The sequence below is a fragment of the Cygnus atratus genome, chromosome 5 (genome assembly GCF_013377495.2).
Source record: "Cygnus atratus isolate AKBS03 ecotype Queensland, Australia chromosome 5, CAtr_DNAZoo_HiC_assembly, whole genome shotgun sequence".
Classification (NCBI taxonomy): domain Eukaryota; kingdom Metazoa; phylum Chordata; class Aves; order Anseriformes; family Anatidae; genus Cygnus; species Cygnus atratus.
The window spans coordinates 46,087,791-46,112,784 of NC_066366.1; the positions used below are offsets into that span (position 1 = coordinate 46,087,791).

At 41.4% G+C, this 24,994-nt stretch overlaps 1 protein-coding gene and 1 pseudogene across 5 annotated transcripts in view; one reads left to right on the forward strand and one right to left on the reverse strand.

Moving 5' to 3' along the window:
- Window positions 1-7,347: 7,347 nt before the first annotated feature.
- On the reverse strand, window positions 7,348-7,455 carry LOC118244870 (uncharacterized; annotated as a pseudogene).
- Window positions 7,456-8,823: 1,368 nt separating this feature from the next.
- The window catches only part of FLRT2 (fibronectin leucine rich transmembrane protein 2), a 181,408-nt gene continuing 165,237 nt past the window's right edge, over window positions 8,824-24,994 (forward strand). For 2 of the 5 annotated variants that reach the window (XM_035540000.2, XM_035539999.2), the window contains exon 1: window positions 8,824-10,410. The gene's annotated coding sequence lies outside the window, so the exon portion shown is untranslated. Of the gene's footprint in view, window positions 10,411-12,895; window positions 13,119-13,262; window positions 13,413-16,539; window positions 16,606-24,994 lie in introns of those variants that run through there. The other 3 variants (XM_035540002.2, XM_035539998.2, XM_035540001.2) reach the window with 3 other exon arrangements.

Sequence of the window (24,994 nt, forward strand, 5' to 3'; positions counted from 1 at the left end):
CAAAAAAAAGCATAAGAAGTTACATGGAAAAGAAAAAGTAAGAGAATCCCTTAAATTAAAACAAAATATGTTATATAATAAAAAGTATGAAAATCATCAGCAACAGTCCTTACCTCCTCGTGGCCACCAATCTAGTCGTTATCTGCTGCTGATTTTGCATCACAAAAGAAATCGCTTACAGCAAGGAATTTAGAATGCTTTTGAGTTTTATGCTATGTCAGAGACAGTGTCCAGAGCGTAAAAGACTAGGAAAAAATGTGTAGACAGTTGTGGGACATGACAGGTCCCTAGTCCCAAGATCCCTCCCTTGTTTTGGCATATTGGTCTCATAGACAGACATTACTGTTAAAGGTATAAACACTGTGTTTTAATACGCTTGCTAAATGTGGGAAATATAAAAAATAAAAATAATAATAATAATAAAGAACACCACTACTGATATATCTGGGTTGTAACTGCTAGAAGGTTACAAACACAGCTGATAATTAAAAATAAATAAATAAATAAAAATCAGAAAGCAGTTAGTAATCAGTAATGGATAGTTGAGGAGGAGTAAATAATAATGAGGAAGAATGCAGACAAGTGCAGAAAGACATACAGAGCATTCAAAATGCTAACAGATGACAGACAGTTCAATGCAGATGAATGAAATATAATTATGACTTTGATGAGCCTTCATGGCACAAAACTTCTCTTTGTTCATGATAAAATATGAGGAATATAGATTAAAACAGATGAAAAAACTGGGAGACGAGTCATCGTGCATCATTAATTACTGATAAGAAACAGAAAGAAGAAAGACAAATCAATGCATTTAATGAGTCTTATTCATCCAATTGTGTATGTCTGTGAATTAGTATGCACATGCTTCATAAAGTATCAGCATTTAGAAAAATAGTGAGAAACAAAAGAGTTTCTTCACGTACTGTTAAATACAAGGTGTCTTTCTGAGCACTCAACTAGAAAAAGATCATCAGTTTCCCTGACTTGTGATTCTTCATCCATAACTTTTTAATAAAGATATGTAACATGAACAATTGGCCAGGTGGTTTATGGATTTTTTTTTCCACATTTCTCTAAAGTGTCAAAAAATGGCATGGCCAGAAGTAGAAAGGTGTTGGCATAGCTGTACCAATTCTTTGATTCAGTGCATCAAAAGTTGTGCAGCTGGTGTGATCTGAATCAGCTGACTTGATAGAGTTTTCACTGCAAAAACAGGAGACTCTTTTACCCACTTGTATCTCAGAGGTATAGATTTGTATAAGTAACCAGATTTGTAACCCAATCCATAGGAAGAAACTTCATGCCCACATTTTTAGGTTGACTATAGAGGAGATATTACCAAAGGATCTACTCCCATGTCTCCAAGGACAGATTTTCTAGGAGCTGATAAATTGTTTAATATTATCCCCTGTCAATCTAGAATAAGCCTAGCTAAGTCAAATCAATTCTACGAGAGCCCAAGCTAAGTGACTGTAGACCAGGTCCTGAGGGTATAGGTAATAAAGAGTGCTCAATACACTTTTTAGTTCAGATATCATATGACATAAACATAGTCCAGTATTTCTGGCCAGCTTAGTACATGGAAAACAAGCAAACAAACAAATGAAACAAAACAAAAGTGTAAATACAACCTTAGCAGTAAAAAGAAGAGAGGTGAAACTTTAACTGCTAGCTCCAATCCTTTCTCACTCACGCACTTGAAAATCATGAGAATCAAACACTTCATTTCTAGTGCAAATTTGTGATGGCAATCTAAAACGTGATGTGGAATCTAAATCAATATTGATTAGGAATTTCTTTTTTTCTAGTAATTATCTTATTTACTTTGTATGGGTTGGTAAAATGGTTAGCTTTGTTAGTGTTTGTTTGAAGATTTGCAGTGGCAGATCAAGCAGGGCTGGTTGAAGTTGCTACCTTCCCCAGCTGTCCACTCTTCTCTTTTCTCATTTCCCTCAACAGGAAGAGCTCTCTCAGACTGGTAGGAACTCCTGATGGTTACCAGTTTACAGCTTAACCCAGAAAATGAAGTTGAAAATTGACTCTGGTCAGTGTTAGTATGGCTTTTGCTGTCAACTTGCAGAGGTTCAAGACGATGTCTGAGTAACACCTGCTGGGCTAAAAGTACGTGAGCATGACAGAGTTTTGAGCGGTATTTGGTTAAACCACCTCAATTTAGGTTATGTAGATGAATTATATCTTTTAAATATTTACAGTAATAGACTATCCATTATGGATTGGTAAAATCATCTAGTGTCTGAGAAAAGAGATGATACTTGTTTGTAAGTTTATAAAATGGTCCTTCAGGGAGCTGATGTTGTATGTTGGTCTAATGAAGACGATATGTGTTAGTAATTCAAGTATGCAGTTGCTGGTGGTTAATATCATAAGCGTCTTGGAGGTATACATAGGCCCTGACTAGACTCATCCTCCCCAGGGAGCTCCCACACAGGGAGGAAGCTCCCTCTCCTAGTGGAGAGGCTTCGTGTCAGCTCAAGGCTGGCACCCAGACCTGACCTGAGCACTGCTAGTGGTGTGCAAGTCTCTAGTCCCGTCTTCTGAATATACCCTGGATATACATGATAGCCTGTCTCCAGTCCTGTCTGCAGTCCTGTGTCCTGAGTGGATCCAGAGCCTGACTGACCACCGTGCTCCATCTGGGACTGGTAATAGACCCTGTCCCGAGCATCCTGTTCTGCCCTCCCTACCTCTCAATGCATGACGAGGTGAGGTGAGGGCAGTGCCTCTGCCTGGGGTTGCCAGGCTTCTCAATAAGCCAGTAATCATGGGGACACCAAGACAGGTCATAACAATATTGAATAGCCAACAGCAAGTCCAGAGAAATCCAAGACTGATGACAATGAAAGTACATAGTTAGCCCATTTATTCAACAGTGGTTGAGTCTCACTGTGTAAAAAAAATAAATAAAATAAATAAAATGCATGAAGCAAACTCCAAAGATGGTCCTATAGTGAAAACCCAGCTCGGCTCTGAGCTTGTAGAAATCTCTCCCTCTGCTGAATGAATGCTGACAACCATGCATATGCTTCAGAAATAAAATGGAGGAGTCACTTCCTGAAAACTCTTCTCTAGCTCATTTTTTTGGACCCACTAAATGTCAACAATAAACTGTTACACAAACTGCTTGATGATCTTCAGGGAGGATTTCATTGCCTTCTCTAACCCTACCAAAAGAATAGTTTAACTTCTTAGCATTACTTTTGCCTGAGGCACAGAAAGGAAGATCATTTTATGATGCAAGTAAAAAGTTCAATTTATCCTGGGGGTATACTCCTGACTATGCCTAGCACATTGTATGTGTAGACTGTTTAACTAAATAGGCCCATGATTTATTTCAAGTGAAATTTGTCACCACCAGGTAAGTAACATTAACTGAAGAGAAAACTCGTTGAGTCAAAAGTGACAAATAAGCAGACCGGAAATACTCATTTAGAAATTCAGCAAGATAATTGAAATATATATATATATATATATATATACACATATATATATATATATATACAAGTACCCTCCCCCATGCTATTTTTGCATACAGCTGTTTTCTTTTTACAAGATGACCAGCACTATCTCACAGGCCAGATAGATGAATATAGCACATATGAAGCTGATAAACATCATTCTCCAGGGACAGTTCAAGATCTTGGGAACTGCAAAGACTACAAGATGAAAAAAAGGAGGTCCTAACTGTTTGTTCTAACAACCACCACTACCTGATTTAAACTCACCCTAAGCTTGCAATCCTGGTGCAATTTTTAATTATTTTTTTTTCTCACTAGACAGGTTCCTTCAGTATCCCACCAGTGAAATAAATCCACACGGTTTTCCCACAGAATGGGTACCAAAGAAAGAAATCATTTGGTACCAGCAACTAAATATTCTTCATAGCATCAATTTAGTAAGTAGCCTCATGCCTATCACCAGTGAATTTCTGCTGTATTCCACATAGTGTGAACTGCTCATTAAAGCATATCCCTTTTATTTGTTTGCCAGCAGGCAATGATTACCTGGACTGGTGCTAAGACTTTCACTGGTTCACTAGATCTCATCAGCAATCCTCTTGCTTCTACTAATGCTTCCCCTAAGTCTAAAAGGCAATACCTTCCTGTTTATAAAGAGATCTAATGATGTGGCATAAGCTTGTCTTTCACTAACTAAGAATAAGTTTAGGACTAAAAAAAAAATTAAGTTGGTGTCCTATGTTTTGAAACTGATAAAGAGTTGTTCACCGCTGTGACACCCTTTCTATTCACCTTAGTCCACAAATCTGTGTTGTAGGTGCTTTGCACTGCTGAAGAGCAAAACAAATAGTTTCACAAGATATTTTCACTGCCTCAGAATCTTCTCAAAGACCTGAATGTTCACTGCCAATTTATCAGGATTCAAAACAGATACCATCTGCCTAGTCCTTCTGCAGGTATTATTTTTTTTCCCACTTTCCTTTCAGGTGTTCAGTCTGTACATGGTGATGTGTTTTTCAGCCCTCAAGTAATAGCCCCTGGAAAGGGGACCTTCTGGTGGAGCAGCATACAGAGATTCTTTCTCATTCATTTCTGAGTTTAGAGGTGTAATCATGTATCCTCTAATTCTTGATCCTTGATGGTCAGGATAATGTCTTTATACATTCTTCTTTAGGTAATTGAAACTAATTTTATTTTTTCACCTATCACTTTTACAGTGATATGTTCTAAAATAAACAGGAAGAATTAGAAAAGGCTTCACAACATGGCATTATGTCTTCATCATAATCAAGGGATTAATTCAGGAAAAGCAAAAGTCAATAAATTGTAATAGAAAATCTACATTCTTTGTATCCTATCACAAATAATTAGTTTATACTAGAATGGAAAGACAGTTAACAACATTTAGCAGATAGAGTAGTATTTTTGAAATATCATAGTAAAAAGTTTGCTAATCTTTTGTGAGGTGCTCCATGGAAATTGATAAAAACAGCTATACGAGTTGTGCTATGAGGTCTGGGTCTGTAGACATAATTGAGGTCTGTATTATAAATTTTAGCATTTTTTCATGCTTTCTCTTTAAATTATATTGAAAGACTTTGCCTGGGCTAATTATTTTAAAAAAAATTTCTCCTGTCCGACTTCTATAAACCCTCGTAATTCTAAAAACCATCCTGTCATGTTTATTGAGCTGAAAGAAAAATGGATCCTCTTAGATCATTAGAGAGACCCTTCCATAATTGCAACAGTCCCCTTGAAAATACAAAAAGTTACAGAAATGGTCTTGACAGAGATGGAAGGGAAAGAATGATTTTAGCTTGCTGAACTTGTGGATAAGAAAGTACGAGCAAATCTTTTCTTTTTTTTTTTTTTTTTTTAATCAGAAAAATATTATAATGTGTGAGCTCTTGAGGTCTGTTGGGAGATAGGGCAGATGGCCTTGTGATCAGAAAGTGACACTTTTTTCTAGAGTAAATTGATAGTCTGCTTTCTAGCCTTCCACTTTAAATGAAAGAAGAGGGATGAATGCATAACATGAAACTTAATGAATGCAGTGCCACTGAGGTGGTTTTTCAGTTCTATATAGTGCAGCTAGAATACCTCTGATAGAAGTATAAGCATTTTTTTCCAAAAAGGCAAAGGTTCAGTCATAGAACCAGAGATTAAAACAAACAAACAAACAAACACACATTATTTTAAAAGCTAGCTATGTCAATGTAAAGGACCTTAATGATTTTGCTTAGAATCTGTTAAAGAAACAATTTATGTGGACTACTTTTATACTATTTGCAAGATTTTACTTACGCTTTCCACTCCCACCAGCCTAGTAAGTAGATAGGCCTATTATAAACAAACTGTTTTGTTTGTTTGATTGTTTGTTACTATATCTGTCGATTTCAGCCAATTGCTTTTCTTGCCTTTCTATTTTTCCCTTGTAATTTGCATACATTAAATAAATAAATAAAGAGACAATGCATAACAATGTTAAATGAGGGCCAGGTTGTTGTTATGACCATTATGATTTAGCCATTTGGATGACCTCAATTTCATCAGATGCAATTACTTGTTGGCTGGATTCATCTATATTTTTGCAACTGTTTTCAGCATGAAAAATAAGATGATTTATTTATCAGCAATTTATATGTACAATTTTATCTCCTTTATAGACTTCTAACTTAAAATTGAGATGGCATAATATGCAATTTGATTTGACATGACTTTCCTTGGTCACCAAGTGTGCTCAGAAAAATACAGATTTTTTTCAAATATAATAAAATGTTATAATCAAGTCTTTCTGTCTTGCCTACTTACCTATTTCCAATGTGTCTGCCATGAGATGGCATCTGGGTGGATCTATTTTGAACAAAATTTGACATGAGTCACTAAGGCGTTCAGAAGTGGAAGAAAAATTAAAAAAAAAAAAGATTTTCAGCTTATTTTGACCAGCTTGTTTCCTAGTTTTATTGGAAATCAACTTGACAAAGAGGATAGAAATAGAAAATCTTAAATCCTCCTCCTCTGTCTTACAGACTAAAAGAGATCTACAAGACTCCCAATTCCTGTGTCACCTGGGACAAGGCAGAGAAGGATGGCCAAAGGCAATCCTTAGAAATAGTTTTTCATGATACTGTCAAAAGCTAAATGCAGAAATCTCTTGGAGTGAAGAAGGGAAAGCCTCTGCTAGGTCATGGCTATGAAGTGTGACATCCCAAGACATTATGCATACTTTTACAAAGTTCAGTTTTCAGTACAAAGTTTGACATGAAATCCAATCCCTGCATTTCAAAATGGTAGAAATTTACCATTTGAGTTATATCACAAAATCTGCCAAAGCCTGCTTCAGAACCAGTATGATATATTCATTTTAAGGTCACTATAAAAGTGAGAGCTCAGAGAAAGTACAAGTTGGGTGTGTTTTTTTCTCCAGTTTAAAGTAGACACAGACACAGACACAGATTTCTAGGTTGGAAGAGACCTCAAGATCATCGAGTCCAACCTCCGACCTAACACTAAGTACTCCACTAAACCATATCGCTAAGCTCTACATCTAAACGTCTTTTAAAGACCTCCAGGGATGGTGACTCCACCACCCCCCTGGGCAGCCCGTTCCAATGCTTAATAACCCTTTCGGTAAAGAAGTACTTCCTAACATCCAACCTAAACCTCCCCTGGCGCAACTTTAGCCCATTCCCCCTCGTCCTGTCACCAGGCACGTGGGAGAACATACCAACCCCCACCTCTCTACAGCCTCCTTTAAGGTAACTGTAGAGAGCGATAAGGTCGCCCCTGAGCCTCCTCTTCTCCAGGCTGAACAAGCCCAGCTCCCTCAGCTGCTCCTCGTAAGACTTGTTCTCCAGACCCCTCACCAGCTTGGTCGCCCTTCTAAAATAAAGTCCTCTCATTGAGGACGTATCAGATATTAAACTGATAAGAACAGATACTACACATTATCTTAGCCAAAAGGCTGAGAAGCGATTAGTAGTTCCAATCAAAGTGTTTTATTTGTTTCATTAGATGGAAAAGAACACTTTCAGCCTTTCAACTTGTTTAGAATTCCAGATAGAATATAATAATATCTCAATAGCTCATTGGTCTACCATTCTAAAGGCTTTTTCCCTTCCCTTCCCTTCCCTTCCCTTCCCTTCCCTTCCCTTCCCTTCCCTTCCCTTCCCTTCCCTTCCCTTCCCTTCCCTTCCCTTCCCTTCCCTTCCCTTCCCTTCCCTTCCCTTCCCTTCCCTTCCCTTCCCTTCCCTTCCCTTCCCTTCCCTTCCCTTCCCTTCCCTTCCCTTCCCTTCCCTTCCCTTCCCTTCCCTTCCCTTCCCTTCCCTTCCCTTCCCTTCCCTTCCCTTCTCTCCCTTTCTTTTCCTTTCCTTCCTCTTTCCTCCCTTTCCTCAAATATTTTTTAAATAAGAAATTGATTTTGCAAAAAGTTGATGAAGAATTCATGTTGTATTTTTTTTCTGTCTGTTGGCTGTATGAATTTAAGGCCTGATACAAAATTTGCCATTTATTGACAAAAAATGGAAAAAAAATAGTTCATTTTAGACCAGCCTCCCAGTTACAGAACTACTCCCAGCTCCTTTTACCCTCTCTCTTGCAAGCAGCAGCAATCATTCTAACAATATATCTGAAAAAAAAAGTCACTTATAAAAAAGACACTTTTAGTTTCTTAATATTTTTTATGTTATCCTATTTCACATCCTCTTTAAAATAAGTGAGGTTGTATTACGGATCAGTGGACCATCACTCCAGGCTGTCCATCTCGTATAATCAGTGACAATTTAAAGAGAATAATTTCTGTGTTCCCCTTTCAGTTTACAGCCTTTCAACCATGCAAAGCAGTTCGGTAATAAATAAATAAATAAATAAATCTTTCACATAGTTATAGTAGGGAAAAAAAAAACCTGTTTGAAGTCCAAGTAATCAGACTTATAACTAAGATTAATAATTGAGGGGTGGGGGTGGGGGAAGCAGTCTAAACGGAGGGCGTTGAAGGGAGAAAATGGGGGAAGTTTCTGCCGCGGCGGCTGCCGAGCGCTGTGCTCTGCTGCCACCTTGGCCGCGCCGCGGGACGTGCAGGCGGCGCTCCTGCCTGTGGGACCGCGGGCGGGCGGGTCTGGCCAGGCTGTCCCCCCATATCACCCGTTGTTAGGAATAGGATGACTGCAGGCAACCTGTAAATGATCCGCCTCTTTTTTTTTTTTTTTTTTAAGTATTTTTTTATTATGTTTTAGGGTGTGGGATGTTCTTCTAAGGAGGTTTATTCGCCTGTCACGCTTTAATTCGAAGCTCAGAAATGTGGGAGAGAGAGCAATCAGTTTGTTTTTTTTTTTTTCCTACCCCTTTGCTTATTACAGGATTTTTCATCCTTGGCCAGTCTTAACACCTTCAATAAAGATAGAACTCAGATCCTCCTCCACACGCACCGTGTCTGCCTCTGTGTCCTTCCACACTGTATGACCAGGGGGGCTCTCGTAGGAGCTCTCAGCGCTCCACCCCACCTCCAGGCTCTCAGTATCGTTCAGCTGCAGTTAGAGCATCTTCCCCATCCTCCCCTCCATTTTTTTTTTTTTTGGGGGGGGGGGGGGGCGGAGGGGAGAAGACAGGGAAGCATGACAGTCATCACAAGTTACTGAAAAGACATATATATGAATATTAGAAAGCCAATGGAGTGCGTTGATTTCCTTTTGTCCTCTCTACAACTTCGCATTACAGCGCTAGAGCATTGTCTTGACATCAGGCTCCGAGCTGGTGGTACTGAGTTTGGAAAGCTTTCGTGCACTTCATTTCATCTTTGAATTGCACTTTTTTTTTTTTTCCTTCATTTTAAGGCTTTCTTCTGCTTTGGAGGAAACATGTTCTGACATGCTGGAGTTTGCTGGTGGTAAATATTTCCTTTGACTACAAAGTGCATGTGTGAAAAAGACTTTTTTTTTCTTTTTTTTTTTTTTCCTCCGTGGAAATATGCTGCTTGCTCCTTTCTCTGCTGTTATTAGTAACCTGTAAACGAGATGAATCCGAGGTCTGAGTGAAATAGCGCTTTCAGATATGTACTTTTAGCCACATCAAGCTGAGGAAAGTGCAGCAGCTCTGTATACGCTCATGTGAGAGGTTTCCATACGCCACATGTGACAGTTTCCACACCAGACTCGGTGACAAAGTAGGGACGGCAGGTGAGTCCCCATGAGATCTGCTTTGCCGAGAGGATTTTTTCCAGTCCCTAACCGCAGAGGAGCAGTACTCAGCTCTCCAACTGCTCCCCAGAGTTGGCAGTTCTGATTTGTTTCAATTGAAAATCATCGAGAATCGAAAATGACACGTAATAAAACGTCCCCAGCCCCGCGGCCGCCTGTGCTGCGGCTGCTCGCGAGTACGCGCACCCCCGTGCGCTGAGGTCCCAGTGCCCGTGCGACAGAAGGGGCTGCAAAGGGTTAAGCCGCCGGCTTGCTTGCTAGGCAAAGTTTGAGGAAGAACATGTCTGAGGCTGGGCACGCCGCAGCCCCGCGCTTGAAATCTGTCGCCCTCACTTAGGAGCTCAGCATCTCTGGTTGTCACCGGTGAATAATGATCACACGGCGATAAGATCGCTCGGTGGCGTTGCGCCGGAGCCGCCGGGGGAAAGAGAAGAAAGGAAATTACGAGGCATTTAACCGCTGCAGCGGGGTGTTCCTCGGAGTCATCGGTGGGTGTCAGGGTCAAGTGACCGGCTGGACAGCTGCTTGGAAAGTAAATTTCCTTCATCCTTTCCTTGAGAGAAACCTTGGTGTGATGGTGACCATTGGCAGCTATGGAAAGGAAAGACCTTGGTGGTGATCCTTAAAACAATACCATGCCGGAGCCCAGCTGTTCTGCCACTTTCTCCCCTTTCAACCTGCCGGACCCGGTGGGCTTTGGGTGATCGACCGAGGAGGAGCCACCTCCGCGGGAGCAGGTAAAGGCTCGCTGATTCTCTGTGGATTGACAGGGTCTCGCTTTGACCAAAGTGTGCCCTGAATACCTTTCTTTCCCTAATTTGAAGTGTGGGCTGGATGAGGGGCAGAGGCAGGGAGGGGGACAGGCGCAATTCCGCCGAACCTCTCGGAGACCGTGGGGCAGAAGTTTTTCGTATTTCCACTTTCCTCCGTGACCGGGGGGAACAGGGGGGTAGAAATGCCTGTGGTCAACAAAGATCTGCTTTACCTTACGTGTTAGCGACAGGTTGGTAATACCGGGGACGCGGAGAAGGGACGGGTGGAGAGAGGATGAAGAAGACTTAGAGGAAATTTTCAGGAGAAAATGCACCGGCTTTCCATCAGCTTCAGGAAAGAGCTATAAATCATGTGTAAAGAAGTGCTTTGAAAAGTATGTAGAGCTTTAATAAGAGACGAGAAAAAAAAAAAAAAAAAAAGACAGGTCTTGAAAAAGTCAAAAAGGAACAACCTTGAAAAAGGTTGTTCATTCAGCTTTGGACCCTACGGGGCTTCTGCTCCTTTCATCCCTCGGGACCAGCTGGGAGCTGCAGGCAGAGATTCGAATTGAGAGCAGCCCCGGCTCTTTGACGGGAGCAGCAGAGGCTGGCCCCGCGGCTCTGCACCGCGCCAGACCCGCTCTCCCCGAGCAGCCCAGCCCCGCGGAGCTGCCGAGAGCCCGGGGGCTCCATCCCCAGGGGAGGCTAGAGCAGACCCCGGCCCCGAGGCAGCAATGCCGCCGGGGGGGGAGAGGGGAGCGGAGTCTCCCCCTCAGCTCCTCGCCCCTCGCCGGGCTACCTGCACTCCCCCTTCCGAGCCCCCCCATCACGCCCCGCATCCGCGTAGGTGAGGGCACGGAGGGGCTCGGCTCGGGGATACGGACCGCGGGGGCTCCGCCAGACCCCCCCGCAGGGCCCGGGGCGGGTGCGGGGGCCGGCAACACCGCGCCCGGGGCTGCCCCGCGCCCGGGTTCCTCGGCAGGGCTCGTTGAGCTTTGGAGGCGTGAATAATTCAGCCCTCCCCAAGCGAAGGGCGAAGGAGGTGCGGAGACAATGGCGAGTGATTCAGCTCCCGAGGTAGGGCTGAGCTGCACATGCAAGCCAGCGCGCAGTCAGGGGTGAGGGGGAAGCAAACCCCGAGGCATTTCAGTTGCCTTTTCTGTTTCCTCGACACATGGCATTGATCAGCTCGCCGCTTCTCTCCTCCATCCCTCCCCAGACCCTCTCTTAAAGTAACTCGCAGCCAAAGCCGTATCGCGCATTTTCTTTACTAATGGAGGAGTTTGAGGCAAATTCTCATCTCTTCGCACACCCCACGTCCTACCTTGCCGGCCGCATCGTATCGCTCGGGTGCTTCTCGGCATTAAATAATCTTGCTTTTACCTGGGCTTGTCAAGACAAGGCAGCAGCTTACTAGGGACCTGGACGGCGGGGGAAGGGTTACCCCGAAGCAAGCGCAGATAACCCGGGATGCACACACACACACACACTGCAAGTGCTGCAGAAGGGATTAGTACGGGGGCGTTGTTAGCGCTTTGGGGCAAAAGGTGGTTTCTCCAGTGGTTTTAAAATCTTTCTGACTGATCATGGAAATCAGATGGAATGCTGAAGGAGGTCCGTCTCTTCCCTGAGGGCTGGACTTTCTTTTATTCTGTGTTCTATTTATTCTGTGCTGCTATTACCCTCCTAAAAGTTAGCAGGGGGGAAGGAGAGGGATAGAAGGGGAGGGGGGAGAGGCGGGCTTGGCGACGGCTGCACATGAAATATCGCCATGTTGGAGCAGAGCACGACTGTAACTATCGCTAGCGAGGGCATCTCCGGGTTAGGACCGCAGCTGGGGGAGTTCTTCTGCTCGCTCCCCCCTTCCCTTCCCACACCCCCACGGACCCCGCGGGCAGCGGGGCCCGGTCAGCCTCTCCCGCACCTTCCTTGCGCGGGCAGCCCCGGCCCGCAGGGTGTCCGGGGACTGCGCACCCCCCGGGCAGCACCCCCCGCCGGCTTCCGCTCCCCGCTTGTGGGGTAGGGGGGCGACGCCGAAGGGCCGGAGCTCGCTACACTGCCGTCAGCAAGCAATGGGTTAAGAGTGGGAGGGAAAAAAAAAAGAAAAAAAAAAAAAGGAAAGGAAAGGAAAAGAGAAAACCTAGCCTGACTTTGCCTCTTGGAAAGCTTTAGGTTGCAGCCCTGCCTTCCAAGCATTCTTTAAACTAGAAATGTGGGAGGGACTCCAGGAAAGAGAGAGAGAGAGATGGCTATCAACTGAATTCATTACTGTAAACATCTCCCTGGGGTGTCAGGCAGGGAGGAAAAAAAGGCACGACTTACATTAGCAGGGAATAGTCAGATCTGAGGCATCATTACTGCAAAGATCAGCCTGCAATCCCGGCTGAAGGCTGGCGCAGGACTTGGAGAGAGCCAGCCACACGCACTCACACATATACTCACATATGTGTCCGATGCCACCTCCGACTTTCAAGGGTCCTGGGTCTCCGTGCCAGCTCCTCATGTGATCCTGTGATCCTCTCACCGTTTCCAGAGGACAGAGAGAGAAAAGAAAAAGAAAGCAACCCCAAGACCGGGCGTACTCGTGTCCCCCCCCTTTTTTTTTTCCAATTTTTTTTTTTTTTTTTTTTTTTTTTTTTTTTGCCGGAGAAGGAGGAGCGGCGGGGAAAAGAAGAGCGAACCGAGGCGAGAAAGTGCGTTGGGGATGCCAGAGCCGCGGGCTGCGCGCCGGAGGAGGAGGTGGCGGAGAAGGGGGGAGGACGATGCCGCTGCCTCCTAAGGGCGGAGGGAGGCGCGGGGGCCGCTCCGGTGCGGCTGCGGCGGCCGGCGGGGAGCGGGGCCCTCGGGGCCGGCCGGGAGCGGCGCTGGGCGGCCGCGGCGGGCGGCGGCCACAGGCCAGGAGCGGCGGCAAAGTTTTGGTTTGGGGGGCCAGAGTTGCGCAGGGGGATTATGATCGGTGCCGGCGAGGGATTCCCAGACACTGCCAGGTACAGTCGGGATTTCATTTCTCTTTTCCTTCCCGGTAATTCTAGCCTCGGGCGGTTTAAAGACCCGGTGCCCTTTGCCTTCTCGAAGTTGAGGAGCCGGGGTCAGGTCGCGTGGCAGAAATGCCGCCTCGATACAGCCCCGTCCGTGCCTGCGAGAGTGCGGCACCAGGCACAGGCACGCACAAATTTATGAATGGCAAGTGCTCCCAGGGGCCGCGGGTGATTTTACGCCAGCGGGCGCGTTAGGAGCGGGTCTCGGAGCTCGCAGCCGCAGCGGGGTCCCGGGTCCCCGGTCCCATTTCAGCGCCGAGGGGAGGCTGCCCAAAGCAGCCCCCAGCCCGCTGCCCCCCGGACAGGGCGGCCGAGCACTCCTCCTGCTACAGGAGAACCGGCAGAGCGCGTGTACGAGCACGATCATTGACACGATCTGGGAGGTGGTTTTGAGAAACGGGAACTTTAAAAAACGAGGCTTGGTCGGAGGAGGCAGTCGGCTCAGCTGGCAAGTGTGAAGAGATGGAAAAAACGGGGAGAGCAGGGAGCTGCGCCCGGCGGGAGGATTCAGCAGCAGCAGCGGCCTCCGGAGCGGGGGGCTGGTGGTGAGTGGGTGGGGGCGAGGTGGCTCGGAACTCCTAAGTACAAAGGAGTCCCTCGCAGACCTGCCGAGTTGGACGGGGATCTCTGGCAAAGCAACAGCAAATATTGCGGGGGAGATGGGGAGGGGGAGGGGAAGAGCGAACAGAAAAACAGATCGCCAAAAGAAGTCAAACAGCTGAAAAGACCTCTGTCTTGAGAGCATGAGATGAAATCCCATGAAAGATAAAGAAATCAGCAGCAAAGTATGAGAGTAAGGGTCTCCACCTCCTTTTCGTAGTGGGAATCAGTCAACAGGAGCTTTTAATTAATTTTAATGGATGAAATCTGTTTTAAGGCTTACAATAAGCTAATAAATCCAAGGCACAAATCCGTGTAAATTCCTGTACCGTGTGTGGAAGGTACTGATTAGATTTCTTCAGATGCTTTTTTTTTTTTTTTTTTCCCAATGCAGAGCTCAGCAGAATAGAAAGGTAGAGGTTCCTTGCATGAGAAGCAGGAAAAGACACTAAAGCAAGTCAGACCTCTGTCTCACATACAGACGTGTGTGCACACACACATGCACACACGCGCACACACACACAGGCGCACAGAAAGAGGGTGTGTGTTAAAGAGAGGTTTATTTACTGCATCATACTTCAGTGCTTGCAGGGAAATTAAACCAGTTTAAAGGTTGAGATTGATCACTACATGGGTTAAAACAAAACACAAACTTCCATGGGCTGCATTCATCACTTCTTTCACTGACATTGTCTTTCTCCAAGAGCACCTTTATACAATCGTATTTGCAGAGGCAATTCATGAATTGGTTTCAGAAATATATGGTTTTTGGAAGGGGGGAAAAATTACCCTGGCATTTTTTTTGAAAACATTTAAAAGGTACTGTACCTATACCCCTACCCACTCTTTTCTTCCTTTAAAGAGTCAATGTATGCAGTGTTATCACTGGGACTTAATCTTTGCATAATCAAAATGATACAACAGGTGCTATTCAAAAGTCAACATTTCTAAGTGACAAAAGTGATGTTAAAATGTTAATACTGATCTTGTTTCCAAAAATGATGTGAAACATGCGATTGCAAACATCATTACCATTTGTAGGAGATTTGCTATTTAAAGTGCTGTTCTCTATCCTGATAAGATGGCTAGGCAGTTAAAAGTAAGAGAGTGCAGGCCTGGAGTACTGTAGGTGAAACAAGTCAGAGTACTGTGTAAATACAGCATCTGTAAAACTACCTGTGACTAGAACAGTCATCAGTGTTTTCCCAAAGTTCCAGGCTGTAGCAAGAAGTGGTGCTGGAATGCGCCCAGCGTTCTTAAAAGATTCGCTCCTTACACACACATACACCCTATATTTTGTATAAGATGTTATCTGTGTTTGGCTTTGAGAGTCCGGATCTAATTTGAGCCACTGTTACAAGTCACATTTATATCCTGGCCTGCTCGATAGTTTGATTTAGGATGTAGACATATCTCCTTTGCGGAACCCTACACCCTCCCAGTTGGAATCTGCATTACACAGGCTATGGTTTTCTCCAAGAATCAAGAATGTGCTTGCCTTTAACTGTTTAAAATAGCAGCATCCAAAATGTAGGATGTCATTAGGGCTGACTTTCCTACCCTTCCAGTGGAAAAGGAGAGACATGGTTTTAGCAAGTGAAGAAAACAAAAAGGAGTTCAAACAAACATCTCTATCAGGCTTTTCCTGTACTGCACTTTCTATTTAAAGGTCTAGAAAGAAGGCACACTTAGGATAATACTGTTTCCGGGAAGGTGAGAACTTTATTTCTTAATCATTTCTGCTGCCTCTTTAATCTCAAAATGAGTTCATTTTTCACTAGATTACTTTCATATAACTTTCAGGCTTTTACCAGACTAATTCAAATCCAGTCCATTAGTGACCTCTATCTGTGAGAAGTGTATAGTCAGCGGTGTTTTTTCCCTTTTTCTTCTCCACTGTGGGTTGGAAACACAGGCTATGAATCATTTTAGTCTTTTATACCTGCATCTAACTTGTCAGGTTGTCAATGTCATATCTGTTATTGACTGTGATTTCCTACTAAAATAATAAGGAAAACAAGAAAAACAAACTCTAGTTCCAAATGTGCATCAAGAACTTGAAAACAACCTAAATTACAGACAGCTATTCCAATGTTAATGAACATTTGCTAAAAGTCAGAAAAATTAAAAGAGTACAGTGGTATTGAACATCAATAATAAAGGAAGTGCATTTATGTTAGTCTGATGGTTTAATACTTACTTTAAAGCCGGCTGACTGTATGTGAAATTTTATTGCCCCTGAGTGCTTACATAATAACTGAAACTTGAGACAAACACTCTGACCAGATATGCTATAAGTAGACTTTATAGTAGCAGGGTGTTTAAAAAATGTGGAAAAAAAAATCCAGCTGTGTCTATATTAAGAATACATGTCAGAGATCAAGGAAAAGGGGGTCTTTATAAACAGATGGTCTCTTTTAGGGGATTATTAAACCCAGCTTCCCAATACTAATTTGTCTCTTGTTTATATCCACAGCTATATTCCGTGTTTTAGTTAGTGATTGTAAATGGCAGTTGAGGACTTGACCAGCAATATCTTTGGGTAGGTGAATACCATTGTTTGACATTTCCCAGGTTGTGGTTGATTACCTCAGTGCTTGGTAATATGATGTTTTTAGGTGTTTCCTTTCCTCCCCCTTGGGCAGTCTTTTCAGGAGTTTCTCTGCCAATGCTTTTTATTTATTTCCTTAAGAAACCAAAAGAATTGGAATTTGCCCTAGGGGCATAAAAACTGAATTTTTTTAAATTTTATTTTGGTAAAACAAATATATGCTTTTTTTTTTTTATTAAAAATATATATAGTTATTACTGTAAAGACGGTTAATTTAACATACACTAAAGATATGAGCTTTAGTCACCCTAAAGCTATAAGTAACCTACTCCTTTCAAGTAACCGACTTCTTTTAAAGAAAAAGCAACCATAAAAAATCATCATTAAAATATTTGTCTTGACAGGAATATTTTCTTCATGTATTTAAAGTAAACCCAAACTTTAATCCATAGGCAATACTCAGGAAAGAAGCATTTGAAATGAAAACTATTCTCTGCTTAAGATATTATATTTTAGTCACAATAAACAATATCTCCTACAAATAGTAAAATTTAATCTAATATTTTCAGCCACTGGTGAAAGCTGTTTGGACCTTTTGATACCTTCCTTTTTTTATTTTTGATTTACATGGCTAACAGTTTTGTTTTGGATAGTTTTAGTTTTTGTTTTCTCCTTTTTAACTCCTTCTTCTGACATGGTCCTTTAAGCAGAATCAAAACTAAATACTAGGAACATTCTAAAACAAATCCATCATGCTTTCTTCAGCATTCCTGAAAACTTAATGATGCTTAAAGAGGTCCATAAAACATCTCTTCTAAAAGGAAATCTTGTGCTATCTATCAGTGCTACCTAGAAGCAATCTCCTGCATATTCTACTTCAAGCTGCAACTGTTTTATTTATTTATTTATTTATTTATTTATTTATTCATTTTTAAACACACATTTTCTATCCTAGTATAAAGCAAGGGTGTTTACAAATGCATGCAGCACAGAGAATTTTTGGTCATTCAAAGGTCATTGAAACTGATCCCTCAATCCTTGCAGGCAAAATTTAATAGGCTTTTGGTGTGACAAAATGTAGTGAATGTCAGGGATCTTGATGGAGAATTACAAGATTAGGGCAAAAGATTTTGGAGTTTCATCTCCCTAATTCATTAGCTGTTTACTATCATGCATAGTGACTCAAGGTCTGGGCAGGCTGACACTTATTGTAGTAAGTACTGTGTACTGTACGGAAATACTCCGTGACCCATTAAGAGCAGGAAAGGTCAGAGCCCTGAATGAAAAGCCTCATCAGCACCTTCTTAGAACTGAAATCAGTGTGCAGCAGGGTTGCTACCAGTGCTTGCTGGTAGCCTTTGCCAATTGCTCATTAAAACCAACAGGGAAAATTAAACTAAAGAGAAAAGCTTTTCTCAACTGTAGTTCTGGTCCTGTACCATGTAGTCGCATGAGTAGCTCTTATCTTTCAGAGCTGTTTCATAAGAATTAGCCAAGATTCATCATGTGGGAGAGGGCTGCCTGTGTGGGGAGAGGATGCAGTACTCCCTCAGCGTCCTAGCACTGCTGCGATTCTTTGGTGATGCTCAATCTTCACACAACCCGTACAGCATCAAACCATGGTCAAACTGCAGTCATAGGGCCATCAGCCCTAGGCCTGTAAGTTCAGAGTTAAAAATATTTCTTTTCTTCTGCATGCTTTTCCTACAAAAAAAAAAGAAATGCAGTATTTGAACTGTTTTAAGATGGGTGTAACATTCACAGTGTCATTGTAAATGAATGCAAGAAGAAACAAGTATTATTTTAGACCAACAACACCTTTACTGACAGAACAAGACATTTCATACACAGTTCTGAAGAAGAAATGCCATCTATATATAATTAATATGTGCTACATACATAGGTAACCATGACTTTGTCTGCAATCACTGAGGACTCCCTCAAACCCTTCAAAGCATATAATTAATTTTAATTCAAAAATAATTTTGTTGGTTAATTGAAAATTAAATTAAACAAGAAAAAAAATATTTTTCCCCCAGTGTTTTGGTAATTTCTAAATTGGGTTAAAAATACTGAGTTGCTCCCAAGATGGATTGCTCCCAAGGTCGATGGAAAGCAAACCTAGCTGTGCTTATGAAACAGAACTTCACAGCTGAAAGACTGCTTTTTAAATTAATTTATTTGATTCCAGACTCAATCCTTTTCTCCTTCACTGGCAAGTTAATTTCACAGACACTCTTCTCATGATTAGGGATTACTCATGTGAGTAATAATTTGAATACCCCAAAGTGATGTCATTTAGCTGTAATTGAAGATGATACAACCCCATCAGTGTGTCTCTGGTTGTGCTAATGTGTATATGCTTTCATTAGTAGTTTCTTCATGTGTGTATGTGGAAACAAGTATGTAGGTAGAAGTGATTTAAATGACTAGAATTACATCCATATTAGGACTGTAGCAGTATACGTGTCATGGACGCAACCTACATAGTTGTATTGCTACAAAAGCTACCTGTAGACAGGGCATTGGGTGTACATATCATTTAACGAATGATGATTTTGGTAAATGAAGTGGTTTTAGTGAGCCTATTGCATGCCTGAAATGCTAGTTGAAACCATGTGAGGTGTTTCTAAATGAAGGAATGTTTGCTAGTAGTGTGTTTGTGTTACCTTTTAATTTCGTTTGTGATCTAGGAAGTTTTTCCTAGGTGGTGCTTCTTGTGTCACTGAAAGATTTGCATCAAGTTAAATGTACCCCATTTAGCAATCTTGTTTGTCTTGTTTCACAGGCCACCTCACTGACTGATCTAGGTTTACCTTACTCTTATATTTAACCACTTAGCTCTGGAGTTTGTTGCAAACACTCCTAGACTAAACATACTCTCTTTAGCTGTATCAGTTGAAAACTTGCTGTTATCTCATAATGACTTGTAAGTATCTAAAAAAAATCTGAAGTTTTATCACATTAAAACCTGAATTGTTATGAACCTGGATTGGGTGGTTGAAGGATTCCAATTTAATATGCTAAATATGTATATATTTATATATATATATATAAAATATGCTAAATATATATATATTTATATACAAGCATATTGTGTCTTTTTCTAGTGATCCATTATTGTAGGACCACACATTATTCATTGAACTAGAGAATTTGGAAGTGGAAGAGGCTAGCCAATAGCTCACACTCATAAAGTTTACATCCTTGCTTTAAGTGATTTACAAGATTCATCTGAGACATTTTATCATTTGAGCTGCCCATAAAAAAAAAAAAAAGAATTTCCAACACAAAATAAGTAAATGAAAAAAATATCTATTATCCAACCTGATATATTTTCTGTCTTTTAAAACAAATTTAGCAGTCAAAAAACAAATTTCCTCATGCCGAAGGTGAGTATACAGTTAGAGACTGTTAAAATTTAACAGGACATGAACACATACACACATACACAGAGTCATTCCCAACAGTATTGCTAAATCCTGTGTATCAGATTGGTATATGCCCAACAGTGATTTTTGAAATAGCTTGTTCTGGCCCTGTGCCATGCTGCTCAGTGAAGAGCTTCTTCTTGCAGCAGTTCAGCAGTAAATTGTAAAATGCATCTTGCCAGTAGAAGTCTTTTTTTTTTTTTTTTTTGAGAAATTACTTTCACTCTTTGACTAAATTAATTTTAGAACCTTATTCTTGTGCAGTGCAGTGCAACAGTTTTTACCTAGAGAGAAAAGCGTCTACCAGTACAGCTTTGAAAATACTTAGGCAAGAAAGAATCACAGTGGACATCTCTCTGTCTTTTTTCATGTGTACTTTGAATGCCACTGATAGAGACAAGTCCTTTATCATTGCCCAGAGATGGCAGAGCCTCTGTGTCAGAGCATCTGACAGTAAGGTTACTCTAATTGCTTTATCCATGTTTTGCCCTATCAAAATCTCTGTTTATGCATTTGGTATTGTGTATTCAGAATGATAAACGTGCACACACAGGCATGCAGGGAGAGACACACAAAGTATTAACAAAAAGCTTTCTGAGACAATTTGAATGGCAAAGGATCATTTAGTAAATCTATTTCCTTCTGGTGTTTAGTTGGCATCTTCCTTTTTTATTATTATTTAACTAAATGGCAGGGCAACCAGTGATACTGTAGAATATTGAAATGGAGACTGTATATGAGTTTTCCCTGCCTTTCTTCCCTAGCTCTTCTCCCTCATAGTTAATAGAGTACTGTTTCCACAAGTAACACTCTGTTTAATAGTTTTAAAAAGAATGATGCAATTGGATTTCTATTTTTGTTTTGAGTGATGACTACAGGGTGCTGAATCCCTACCTCCACACCAGCGCTTTAGTTTTTAGTTATGTATAATTCCATTAAAATACAGTAATTTAAAAATAAATAAATAAATATAATAATAATAATAATAATAATAAAAGGCCCAGGAAAGCCTATGAAAAAGCCTATGAAAATCTCAGTGCTAACAAAATGTTTGTTTTCTGTGTAATCTTATCAGTATCTAGTTAACTTAATATTTAGTACCAAATACATGTTTCAACTAGATAGTCTGTTATCACAGAAGTCAAACATTCAGCTCTATCCTCAGATCAGCACAGTGGATCTTTATAAATCTGGAATAAATGAGATGTTAGAGTTGCTGCCAGCAGCTCTGGCAACAGAACTGTTGATCTGCCCAGATTCTTTTTCCTGCAAAAATTTCTTATCAGCAGATCCACACATCCTACATGTTGTGACTGTGGATTTACAGATAAGAGGACAGAATGACAGAAAGTGGATGGATGGCATAAGCATAAATAGGTTATGAGTTACCACCTGAAGAACTTGATCTTAAGCACTGGGAGGGGGGATTATAAATCTCAGAACCACCTAATAATAAGGAGTTCTGTAGGTAGAAGGGCTTGGCTTTAATTATTTGCCCTTCATTTGTCCAAAGTTGGAAGTGCATAAATCAGTCTGTATGGGCAGGGATGACTCTGAAATTCATAACCACTCATGTCTGTGACATTGATGGAAACTCAATTGGATCAAATGCATAGGTATTCTAATTATGAACCTCTGATATTCAGAACTTCCCTTAGGCCATCAATATCTCATATGCAATCATATTTTACAAGCTACTGAATTATTGTCTTGTTATACATGTGCTGACCGAGAGAAGACATCTTATAGTCTAGCCGACTAGCTGCAGAAAGATGATCCTCTTTCTTTAATCACTAAAAGAATAAACACCTTTAGATTTCAGATAACATCCATTCACAATCTACTTAGTTCTTGTGAAGAAATATTTGGGGAACTTGGGAAGGGGTGTTTTACAGCCCTGTATATTGTCTTGTGTTGAATGATAACCATGTTTGGCAGAAAGGCATTCATTTTAACTCCTTCAATGCTATGCTAAAAGACTATCTCCTACATACTAGAAGGGGAAAAAAAAAAAAAAAAGCAATCATCTTTAGCCTTGCTGTGACATTTACACTCCCTCCGACCCTCAGGGGTACTTTTATTGACGTATATTTATATCTATATTCTGGTAGCACCACATTTCTCTCCTGCCTCTTTCTCTCTATTTTTTAAACCCACATGCCAGCACAGGCTGAATCAAAATTTCCAGTTAGTTATTCAGTTAAGAAGGACTCTTTTAAGGCTGGAGCTCATTCTGTTATGTTTGTCATGTCAGGAACATTGAGGATGCAAAATATCCTAAAGATGCTATCAAAACTAAAATAAACAATAATTCTCATGGAAGCTTTTATTTTCATTTAAATATGCAGGATTGTGGAGAGGTGGCATAAAAGCAGGAAAGGAAAAGTGGCCAGAAAATAACTGGTCAAAAAACAGGATGACAGTGAGTAATCTAAATTGTCCAGACTGAATGAAGCACAGAGATAATCAATCAACTTTCAGTGCAACAGGAAAATGGAATTTCCTAATGATCACAGTTTTAACCATCTAAGCTGTTATTCATCGGAGAGGAGAGGTAGGGCAATGTACAATGTAGGAGGAGTTGGGAGGGGAGGAAAAGGTCTGTTCTCCTAGTTCTTTCTGTTGTGGAAAAAGCACATGAGAATTATCAGGCAAAGTTAGTGCTGTCTCAGACTATTATCTGTACAGCAGAACCCTGGCTGGTTTGGTGAGGCAGGTCTTATAAGCTTGTATTACCCTTAATATTATTCCATGTCCTCATTTTTTGTGACCTCAGACACTCTGCATGTTAACTTTAAGAAAAAAAAAAAAAAAAAGGATATGGAGTAAAGATGGGATGGAAAAAGTAATTAGTAAGTAAGTAGTCTCAAATTTTCCTCTCAGGAATAAGTATATACTTAGAGTGCCCGCTTTACAGAGATAAGTCAAAGGGGAATAATAAATATTTGTAATTTAAAATATGTAATATAGGTCCTGTCAGCTTTTACGTTGTTTAGATTTCTCTTGCCATTAGAATTCTCATCTGAAAGAGCCTGGAATTCCATTATGTAACAAAAGACTGAATCAGGGTAAAACTGGGGACACTACAGTGGGGACAAATGACTGAAGTGGGTCTTTATTATTATTCTTGCTGAAAAGAAACATGGTGAAGGAAATGATCATCGTGCACTGCAACACACAGAGTTGTGATGCTGCTTCTGCATCGTTAGTGCATCCATGCTGTCCTGTTGATTATATCACTGGGTGGGTCATGCATTTATTGAGCTCTTCATTGTGGTCTGAGCTTGGGTATGCTGTTTTTTTTTTTTTTTTTTCCCCTTGCAGCTAAAGGTGAGGCAGAACTCAACACCGAATTTTAAAAACAGTGAAGTGACAAAGAGTGGTGCCCACTGGGGACTGAACTGGCAGCAGTCACAGAAACTCCCTGTATGTGTGTGCATATGGGAGGACTGGCATTTCTCTTCCTCCAGGCACTGCAAATGCCCATGATCGTCAGCAGTACCAAGTCCGGGCACTTAAAATGAAGGAAACAAGTAATTTATGGGGAAGGTTATAGTAGAGATATATGCCCTTGCTTTGTTAGACAAGGTGTGAAGTCTTTCTATGTTTTCTCCACATTCTCCACAAATGTTCTGGTGGGAATAATATTTGGGACAGTATGTAACCCTACTAAACTTGCGTCCTTGTAATCTTGCAGAAACTCCAGCAAAGAACCTGACTAGGATGCAGTTACTGTAACTGAAAAAGGAAAGAAAAAACTCTGTGGGAAGATGGCACTGCATGAGTTAACAAGTTAGCCCCTTCACTCTTTCAAATCAAACTTCCTGTGTGTAATAAAATACAAGTTGGATGAATTTGGCTGGTCTCAGGCAAGTCACTCATGGATAGTTGCCCACATGGGAATAACAACCGCATAGATTAGCCCTGTGAATAGCTCCAGGACAGGTGTGGGTCTCAACTGCATTGGCAGAACTGCTACGGGGACTGGTGTGCGATGCTTCACCAATGAATGAAACACTTCACTCTTCCTTTTTCACAAGCACTAAAATTCACATAAACACATTTCTTGTAAAAAAATAATTGGCTTTAAGGAGTTGGAGAAAACTCACGTTTTGTCAGATTTGCAAGTCTTCTATTAGATGTTTCGAAGAAATTAAGTACAAGCAAAAATTAAAGCATGCTGAATTATTTCTTACTAGTTATCTTTTTTTTTTTTCTTCTGTTCTCAAGAACAAGATTATGGGTTCTGACCCATCTTTCCTAACAGTCTAGGGCAAATAACAAGAGAGTGCAATATTTTTAGAGCTTAAGAGGGGGCAAGATGACACAGGGTTTCTCCTACTGAATACAAAATCTTTCTGTTTCTATTTGAAATCCAGACACAGTCTGCAGTGATCTATATGAAATGAAAGGTGGTGGACTCAGGTAACCCACCACTATTATCTGAGCCTCATTTTTCCATTCCCTGTCAGCAGTGAAAAGATTTATTAGGTAAGGAGGATGAACCATTCTTTTACCTCCACGTCCTCTTCTTCCTCTGTTCTTACAAAGCAGAGCAGAGCCTCAGTCACACTGTACAGGTCCTTGTAAAAAGCACATAGTTAGAAAATAACTCTGCACTATTTTTCTAGAGGTAAAAAGAGATACCACAAATGAAAGACAGAAGGAAGAGTTAATAGCAGCATCTGATCAAGGGAATGCTGATTCACAAGCAGAATCATAAAGCTGCTTGATATTAGATGTATAGTGCTTGTGTAAGTCAGGGTTGAACTGATTTACAGAAGCTGAATATCCACAACATAAAGCAGAAAAATATTAAGTTCCTTGCTAGAGCCATGACAGTAGGCCAGTTTTCCTTCTTTAGCAGTACGAGGGAAGGATTCAGTCTGGGAGATGATACTGCACTGTTTGTGCCCTGGTTGCCTTTGAATTAATGGAGAACCCTACCC